The sequence below is a fragment of the Lepisma saccharinum genome, chromosome 5 (assembly GCF_977018435.1).
Source record: "Lepisma saccharinum chromosome 5, izLepSacc3.1, whole genome shotgun sequence".
Taxonomy (NCBI): Eukaryota; Metazoa; Arthropoda; class Insecta; order Zygentoma; family Lepismatidae; genus Lepisma; species Lepisma saccharinum.
In genome coordinates this window covers 18,234,765-18,245,419 of record NC_139233.1, presented here as the reverse complement: position 1 = coordinate 18,245,419, position 10,655 = coordinate 18,234,765, and positions in this window count along the sequence as shown.

The following is a 10,655-nucleotide window of genomic DNA, read 5'->3' as shown; positions in this document are numbered from 1 at the left end:
TGCAGACAAAAATTCAGAGTTCCTAAGATTGGTTTATTTTACTTCGCATTTGTACTACTTTTGGCTAATCGCGAAGATAAGGATGTGTGAACACTCGCAAAGAACACTGATGCCCAGGCCGAGATTCGAACCCGCGATCCCTGGCGTCGTAGCATGCTGTGTGGAGGTCGGTCAGAGTTTCTAGGAAATAAATGCGACTATTAAAATTTCGACGCCTGTCACCTTTACCATTTTTTAAATAGAATTGATGTTTAAATCTGGCTTGGGACAGACAAGTTGTTTAACTTTTAATTTAATATCGTATAGTACCTTGGAAAATGGTGTATGTAATAATTCTCTAATCTGACTCATCTTTACTAACTACCCTTCCTTTCACACACCAATGGACACTTTCACTTCACTAAAAAGAAAAACACTGAACAATTAGAGACACAGAGTCGATCACGGTATTCTCGCCTGGCTTTGTTTATAATTTGCAACCCCAGCACGACAGGCGGTAAATCAACGATCGGTGTTACTAACAACTGAAATATGATTATCTGCTAAATGAACTGTAGATCTACAATTTTTAGAATTCAATGCAAGAAATTGAATTATATCTGCAAGTGAAATTCTTATACTGATAGATTTTCCATGTGATTTTTTACAAACATTAAAGTAAAAAATTCCCTGGTGATGCGAATTCCCTTTGATATTTAGGCAATTCTTTTGTACAGTAAATGTCTTCAATGTTGTCAACGTCAGTTGCAACACATGAGTGCCTGTGTGCATGAGAGCAAGGGATATATCTTTTCTTAAGGAAGAAATCGATAACAAAAAAGTCTGGATGGCTCTTTAGACGCATCTATCTAAATGGTTATATAAATTTGGGGAAGATATTACGTTCGTTCTTGCCAAGTATGCAGGAAAGTATCTTTCTTGCGAATTACTTCTCCAACGAGTATTACAAATCGGTCAGGATTAGTCACTTCTCTGTGAAGTTTGCAACTATGTCAACACACTGCGAAAGCTCTCGCGTCGTGCCAGGATGCGAGCTGGCATGGCTGGTTGTCTTGTGGCTGCCTCTGGGCTACCACTAGGGGGTATCGAAAAAAGCAAATTTTTTATGATGCTTTTGCGGTAGAGCGGAAAAGTTGCCTCTATACATAAGTAACTTCTGTTCAAAATTTCACCACCCTAGGATAATGTCTTCTGTTCTGGCAAGGGACGTGAAATTTCAAAAATTGAGTAAAATCGGCAATTTTTTTTTTATTTTTGAAATTTTTTTCAAATTTCACAGCACTTTGCGGTAGTGTGCAAAAGTTGCACCTATGTATGGTTAATTACAGTGCAAAATTTGGCGCCCCACGGACAATATGTTCTGTTCTGGCAAGGGGCCTAAAATTACCCAAAAATCGACAAATACACTGTTTTTTCATTATTTAACTAACATTTATTAAACATAAACCAGAATTGTCATACACTCGCATACTATTAGATATAAGAATTAAGAAATAAGTATTCAAAATTAAAAGTACGAAAATGTGTGTTTTGTAGGTAATAATAATGTAAAATATGTGTCTTTAGGTTTTGTACTGTCTCTTGCACCTAAATTCAGGCATGGCCTTTCTCGATTTCAGAGTGCAGCGAATAAATCCATCCCGTTTTTTATGACCACACACTTTCTTTGAGGCCTCCGTAACCAATTTTACTGTTCTTTCCACAGCTTGTGTGTGGCATGGGAACTTTGTAAAAGTCCAGTCAATTGGTATTGGTTCTTTCAGCATACTTTTCAAATCTTCTGTAGTCACATCATCGAGTATTGGTGATGGAGTTACTTCGCTGGACGACCAGTCAATTAGTTCGATATAGTCGTTTGCTTCGAAGTTTATTTTTGGAATATCGAACTTTCTAATCCCAACGTGTCCAACCGTCTCACATGATTCTCGTGCTTTTATGACTCTTCGAATGCCAAGGGCTCTGATATGTGTTCTCTTATCAGTCAGCATCGCGAGCAGAATGTTTTCTCGAGATGCGAAGTAAGCATTCCGAGAAATCACTGGGTCGATGACGTTGCGGTTAACTTGATCCAAGTATCTAGATGACTGAATGAAATGGTAAAGATGCCGAGCTCCATCCTTAATTGAATGATGGATTTTGATGCGGAACCAAGATGGCACATACACCCTGATAACGAACTTTACTATGGTACGTAAGTTGTCTGATGGTTCCGTGGTGGAAACATACAGTCTTAATATCCTGTTGGCTGTTGTCAACCAGCGGGACATGTTTAGGGGACCTGGATCGCGCTTAGCAAGACCTGGAGGACACATGCCTGAGCTAACGGCGAGAGCAATATCCCTCAGATACTTCTGGTCCTTACTCAAAGTGGAGATATCATCTGATGGCAAGGTGCAGTTAACTGGCTCAAATGTTACCACTGGAAGCAGCTCACACGCCTTCAAAGATTTTCCAATGCAACCAGTGTAGGAATTGGGTCCGGAGGTGGGACCATCGAGGGACTCGAACAAGTGGCGGAGAGGCAATTCGTTGAAATGTAGTTGACAAACAGCCCATTGCACAGCTATCCCGATCTTCAGTTCAAGACGACGCAGTACCCCATTGTGAACTCCAGTATTTACGACCGTTCCATCACACCCTAGAACAAGAATATGGTTTAAACCTCCGGGCACTTCTGCTGTGATATAGTCGTAAATACTTTCAGCAATGGCCAGACTTGATCCTGAAGCTGGTGTAACATGACCAACGTAGCTAGATCCTGGTTGTTTCACCAAGGAATAGTGTTCCTCTACAATTGTTCTTTGGTAGTATTTATCATCCTCCTTTTCTGTTGACAATGTTTTGTCACGTCGGCCATCGAAGTAAAGACCTGTTAAATGATCATTGTCAATGTCCGAACTCTCACTCTGAAATCGAGAAAGGCCATGCCTGAATTTAGGTGCAAGAGACAGTACAAAACCTAAAGACACATATTTTACATTATTATTACCTACAAAACACACATTTTCGTACTTTTAATTTTGAATACTTATTTCTTAATTCTTATATCTAATAGTATGCGAGTGTATGACAATTCTGGTTTATGTTTAATAAATGTTAGTTAAATAATGAAAAAACAGTGTATTTGTCGATTTTTGGGTAATTTCAGGCCCCTTGCCAGAACAGAACATATTGTCCGTGGGGCGCCAAATTTTGCACTGTAATTAACCATACATAGGTGCAACTTTTGCACACTACCGCAAAGTGCTGTGAAATTTGAAAAAAAATTCAAAAATAAAAAAAAATTGCCGATTTTACTAATTTTTTGAAATTTCACGTCCCTTGCCAGAACAGAAGACATTATCCTAGGGTGGTGAAATTTTGAACAGAAGTTACTTATGTATAGAGGCAACTTTTCCGCTCTACCCCAAAAGCATCATAAAAAATTTACTTTTTTCGATCCCCCCTAGCTACCACCCCACCTCCTTGCTCGTTAACTGCGAAGACTTTTTCATGCCTCCGCTCAGGCTAGGTATGCTGGCCCAGAGCAAGTGAGAGAACAGCTGGGAATGCGGCGAAGGAATTGAGGCGGCCATAAGCTGGAACGCTTAAGAGATTCGAATTTCCTCGTTCGTAAATGTATTAATTTAACTATATTTTGGCAAAGCAAGTGCTATTTCTTTTTCTGAGGGTAGAGCCATGGCATGGCCGCTGTATCGTTTTCTCCGCTGTGCTGAAATTGTTGACAACTTTCGAGGACTTCTTCCCCTTGTAACCTGCTGGTTGAGTACGTGGAAAAAGGGGGCAAAATAGCCTCGTGGAAAGAGTAGGAAGGTCCGGGATCAATTTAGTGTACGCGCTTAAGATTAAGCTACAACCAACAGTTACAAATTCGAATTGTTGAGGGTCATGGCCTGCGTTTAGCGCTGCCGCCTCAGTCTCAAAAAAGAGAACCAATAATTATTGTTGTGCGAACTTAAGGAGAATAAAATGGTTATTGTCCGCAATTCGCACAATCAAAGGAGAATTATATACAAAAATATGTGGTCACGAAATATCGTGGAAAATTTCACTCAGGCTTGATCAATTCTTAAGAGATCCTGCAATTTAGAAAAATACGCACAATAATCCAATATAAACACATGTATAAATCTACATCACTCCATATACTTCGTCACTAGTTTTTTCTTACCAATAATAATTCTGTTCCTTCTCCTTTTCCTTTGCGTGAAGTTTATAGGCAAAAGGGTGGCACAGAATAGTACGCAAATTTCGAAGATTGTTTTGAGTCACAAATTTATTATATTCAATCTTGAAAACAAGAACAATTAACTTCTCAAATAACAACAACATGAAGAATATTCTTATCATGTACAAATCTAGTTTTACGTATCATTTAAGAATTCATCTCAATTGTAACATTAACAACTCTTACTGTCGTTCTTTCATTTCTCATTTGGCATGACGATAATATATACATACACTTATGCACGTTACAAAATTCTAACAAGTACTAGAACACGCACGAGTTCCAATTGAACCCTCTTAATTGACCATTTTAAAACTTAACATGCCAAGAATTCAAACATTTACAATTTATCAATAAATGACCTAGTTTTGCCACATATCGTTCCTTTTGACAATAAGTAATACTATGCTCCCTACTCCTATTTGATGCTCCCAGTATTTTAATTTTAACTTGTGCCAGCCTCGTTATTATTAGTATTTCAACATTTAAAAAGTCGCAATGGTGCAATTCAAGTGTCTCGCATACGCCTTGGGAAACATTAATAATTCAGACAAACTCCGCAAGTTCATTCGCGTTATTATTGACACACAATCAGTATGGCTACTCGTTGCTATTTAATTAGATAAAGTACGTTAATAGCAATTTAGAACAACTAGTGTTTTAGTCGGTTCCACTTTTACTCCTTTTATACTCATTTAAACCTTTGACTCAATTAAGTTAAAGATATGCCAATCTATCACAGTTCACGATCTTTGGGTTTTTGCAGAAATAGAGGGGGAGAAGACGACACTGTACATACCTCCATTAAGTTGCACATGAAGTACCAGACACACCAATTCAACACTGCTAAGGACCATTGGTCAAAAGAAGTCCTGCCTTCCTTCACATTCCGTCATCAGAACATTGGCGTCACGTCTAGAAACGTCCATGGATTCATTCTCAGTCACAAATCTGGATCCTGATTCGGGTTATGTGAAAAATACCCAAATCAAACTGGACGGCGATAAAGTTCACGCATTCGTCAAATGCAACTTTCCATTTACGCGTATAAAGTTAATGAGAAAAAATGAGTTGTGCTTCGCGTGAATCGTCCAAAACTCAGAGAGAGAATATATCGTAAAGTGCGTGCTAAAAATGAAGTCAGAAAAAGAGGTTAAGTCTCGCCCGCGAGGCAACTTGCACACTTAACCATGCAACACACTGAAAGGCTCTCTCCCACCCGTGACCCAAGTCACGTCGTTGTTATCGCGAAGCTTGTGGAATCGGAACTGCTGTAGCCTTCTGCTCGAGAAGCGAGCACGGAGCGAGAGGTCGGTGGAGACCTCTAGCGGAGACTATTATAAACAACCAAAAAACATACAAGATGCAAGGCGTATGAAGAAATGAGGAATTGTGATGCTTTTCCAAGCGAAAATACAAAAGCGTAGGAAAAACGTCACACCCTTGACGCTGATTATGCTCTTGTTTCCCTCTACAACAAACTTGGGTCCTCCTCCTTTCACATCGCCAAAAGGCTGTTGTTAGACTCTTTGATTAACTTTACCAGCACACTGCGGGTTGCTTGAAACTAATTCTTGTCCAACAGAATCAAGGAACTTTGGGAGTGGAGCATACACATAGACATGTGTTTTTCGAATTCTATCTGTAATTTTCTTCACCGATAGATCAAGGAAGGGAACAGTTTTACACTAAATTAGTCGAAGATATGGTAATCCATGGTGGAGTGATGATAACAGAGCGCTACGACAGCCTGGGGATGGGTGTTCTTTGCTAGTGTCCTTTCATAAATTTCATCACTCATCCCAATCCTTGCGATTACCCAAAAGTGGCAGAACGGCGAAGTAAAGTAAACCAAATCAACCAATCGATATGGTGATTGATTGATTGATATGCTTTATTTTACTTCACTTCTTGTGCCACTTTTGGCTAATTTGCGAAGATGGGGATGAGTGTTGATATGATGACATTGATAAATGGACACTCACAAATATCCATGCCCAGGCCAGGATTCGAACCCGGGACCCCTGGCATTGTAGCACGATGTGATGATTAAAGAGAAATGCCCACGAACTTATGTAGTACATACAAGTCTACTGTGGTATACAGTGTTAAGCTAGAATTTTAGTAACTGTCTTCAGAGCATCTTACAGTTAAAATTATATGTATCTGGAAGGTCTGGTACTTTGGGCCTACCTGATGGGGTATTGGTAACCCTGTCTCCGGGATCGGTCACAGGTGTACAATGTGACACAGTGGTCCTATCTCAATCTAAACTGTAGGTCCAGTCTCGATTACCCTAACTGAGCATAAAGATCACTCATAACAAAATTTCAGTCCTCGCACTTCACGCTTGAATTGAAACACATAAAATTACAAGACATAATTTTCTCCTAGATACGAAAATTACAAAAGGAAACTACGGGCTGTTAAAACAGCACATTTCTCGGAACCAGTAGTAAAGAAGCACAACCAGATATTTTTTTTCTCCAGAAATAAGGTGCTAATCTGTCAGTCATGAGAACATACAGTAAAACCTCATTAATCCAGACCCCAATAAGCCAGACTTAGCTTAATCCGGACAGACAAAAAAAAAGCAGAATGCGAGGTTTTAAATGTGTCTAGAAGTCAACAAGAGAACTTCCCAAAGAAAAGGCAATCAACCACTGATGAAATTATATTTCCTGCAGACTTCGTACTCTACTGTATAGTGATTGATTGATTTGGTGTTTTAAGTCCACTTTATGCACAGTAAGGCTAATTGGGACTGGACCTACAGTTTAAAGTGGGATACGAACCACTATGAGCCTCCATTGGGTATCAAACCTGGGACTCCTTGATTACAAGGCAACGACGCAACCACTTTTTTTTGATAAAAGGAAAGCCCTTATGCGGAAGCTTCCCCCATCACACTTCATTCACTCATATAATTTCATTCATATTTCAATTTCAGGACTTTTCAAGACAGACAATAACAAACATCCATGTCCGAGCCAGGATTTGAACTCGGGACCCCTGGCATCATAGCACGATATGCTAACCACTCTGCCACGGGTCCGACTACCACTGCGCCATCGAGGAGGCCCTGTACTGTATAATGTATTTAGACCTATGCGCTTTAAATACACCATAATAAACATGTTTTTTTTGCTATAAACGGAGTTTTAATGCACTTTCTACTGTTCTTTTAGGTTATTTTGGTTAATCCGGACTTTCGTCAATTTATCCACCCCCATTAGCCCGGATTAACGGGGTTTTACTGTACCTGTCAATTGATTGATCGAATGTTGTTTTCAGTCCACTTTATGCACAGTAAGGCTATTCAGGACTGAACCTACAGTTTAATGTGGGATCCGAACCACTATATGCCTTCACCGGGAATCAAATCTGGGACCCCTTGATTACAAGGCGATGATGCTACCACTGCGCCATCGGGGAGGCCCATATACCTGTCGACCCTGAAAACATATCTAGCAAGCAACCCGCCTCCAAGAAAATAACATGCGACTCGTGCTCCAGATGGGAGAAGAAGAAGAGAGAACTCGCAGTCATCTTTGTCGATGATCGGCGGTGGTGACGAAGCCAACATTAAATGTAGTTTTAAATTTATAACATAGTTTCTCAAGACATTTCTAAGTAATATGGTGGAAATGTTAATCTTGTCGTTCGTCAATGTTCACGTTCCAACCATGTTCCTGTGTTCGGCAAGCCTTCATTCCACTTTCAATGCATGTCTATGTTTATTAAACTATGTGACAATGGCCATGTTACATAGTGACCTCAGTTCCATAAAGTCAATTTTACGCATAGATGGACCAGTCTGTATTGACCTTTAGAGTGGGATCCGATACACAATGTGCCTCCAATGGCTGTCAAACCCGGGACCCCTTTTCAAGTGTGAGGTATATACATATGTTGATTAGTCGTAACTTCCAGTTACTGAAACTGAGTTACTTTTGGACAAAGTAACAATAACTCTAACACTCTTACTTTTAAAAACGAACTTTCCAAAAACATATTACTTGTTTCTAGATTGGCGTGCCCGCTTCAGAGGAAATTAACAGTATGCCTATTTAAAACATATAAATTATGACACTACGTGGATCATAAGGCAGTTCTACAAGTTAGTATTTCTAACTGAACGCTAACTAATCCACTTTCAACTTTGTACAGTCACGGACACTTCTAGTGCTTCGACTGAAAGCCAATGGGGCTGTTACAACTCAGAAGTGTACTTGACCATATAATCATTCAAACGTTTCTAAAATGTCTCCGAAGTAATAATTTGAATAAGCTGATTTTACTTACCACTTAATAAAAGCAATAAACATAAATATTTAAATTTATTAAGAGAAAAAATACACATGACGATAAAGTATATAGAAACTACAATACATAGCTGTAATTCAACGTGCGACTTCAAAACTGTCAAATTTGAAATTCCTAATCTGGGCATTTTATTAAACAATAGCACTTCTACCTGACAATATTCAAGTCAACAATAGGAATGCAAATGAAAAAAAAATGTGTTAAGTTTCACCCTTTGCTCCTGAAATGTTTAGTAAAAGGGGGATGGCGTCCAACAACAAGTTATCAGTATGGATCATCTTCGTTGTAGTCATTCTCTATTGAAATTGAATTCCTCGAGTAGTGTCCATTGATCTGTGTATTGCCATTCAGTTTTATGTCGCCCGAATTTGACTGCACCCTGATTGAGCATTCATCTCCAGTGACTTCGATGACTCCGGAATTATTCTTGACAACTACAACTGCTCCCATTCGAATCACCTTTATGGTTCCACTGTTGTTCTTTACGAATAGGGATATGTTAGGTCCATAGATTTGCAGTTTCCCACTGTTGTTAGCTTACCTCAGGTCACAGTTCTGACCATCATATGCTAGGGCTCCAGACAGCTGCAAGGCCATTGTTGTTATCCCTGAAATAAAAATTAGAGGATGACGTACACATCGCCGAAGAAAGACGAACTAAGAGGAACCATACTGGGTGTAGGGAATTTTAAGAGGACTGTAAATGAAAAGTGGAAATGAAACTCCTTCTCTACAAAGGTCTTTTTCTAAGGAACCGCGATGATTGTTTCTAAGCGGGCATTGTAAAAAAATGAGATTCTTCTTTGCATTCACAGAAGGGGGAGTTGTCATGTTGATCCAGTGTGACCGCCTACCAATTCTCGTAGCATTTCTGGCAACTGGAGAATCGCAGGGGACCAACTTCCTTACTGGGATTTTTACCTTTCAGGCTTAAACCACATACGCTTACTCATGCAAAATGTCAAAAACAAGTCTGGGGTTATTAATTTCAGGTTTTTATTAATTTTCACACGCAAACATGCTTGAAATTTGTTAAAAAACAATCCGATTGACATGCATCGCAGAATCTTACAACCACCGCTTCCATTCAGCTAAGCCACAGATTATCAAGGTAACTTAATATATAAGGTAGCGCCATCCGAAAATTGCCGATCATGCACGAGTGCGTGACGTCATGTGGGAGGATCGGTTATGCTCGGTGCCCCTTCGGTTATGTTCATTCGGGGCTTGGCCGAAGCAAACGGTCGCATTTCTATGCGAGTTTCAGAGAGGAAAAGTGTTTTATTACTTTGAGGGGTAAATATCAATTATCATACTTCGGGATGGTATTGAAGTATTCCTTTAATGATTAGTAACATAATTAAAACATGCTACTTTTAAAAGAGGGAAAATTGCACATGTAAACGTATTGTAAAAATTCATGTTTCTGAAACCTGATCGATATATTACAAAGAAGGTTGTCCGTGTTGTCATTAGAATTTTAGATTTCATCATTTCATTATGATTTTAATAAGAAACGTTGCATGCTAAAGAAGAATTGCATAGTGAAAGAGTTACAAAGATAGAATTGATTGATAGATTTGGTTTATTTTTGCTTTTCTGTCTTTTTTTAAATTTGAAAGGAAAACCCATAAGAGATAGTCCCCCCCTTTCGATCTCTTTCTTTGTTTCCACAAGCCGACCTCCTTGGCATAGTGGTTAGCACATCGCACTTCAACGCCAGAGGTTTGGGTTCGAATCCTGGCTTGGGCATGGATGTTTCTGAGTTTTCATTCATCATTTCATCACTCATCCCTATCTTCGCAAATCAGCCAAAGGTGGCACAAGAAGCGAAGTAAAATGAAGCAAACAAATCAATCAATATTTGTTTTCACATACACTATCACATTTACTAAATTCTCAATTTTTTCATTAAGGACAAATCAATGTCTTACCCGATTGAATTCGAATCCGGGACCCCTGGCGTCGATGCGCGATGTGCTTACCACTACGCCAAGGAGATCGACAGAGCCCTCCGATGTACTACGGCCTCACAGAATGTCACAGGAGTACTACCGGATTATAAATTATGGATATTAGAGTTTATATAATTTATTTATTT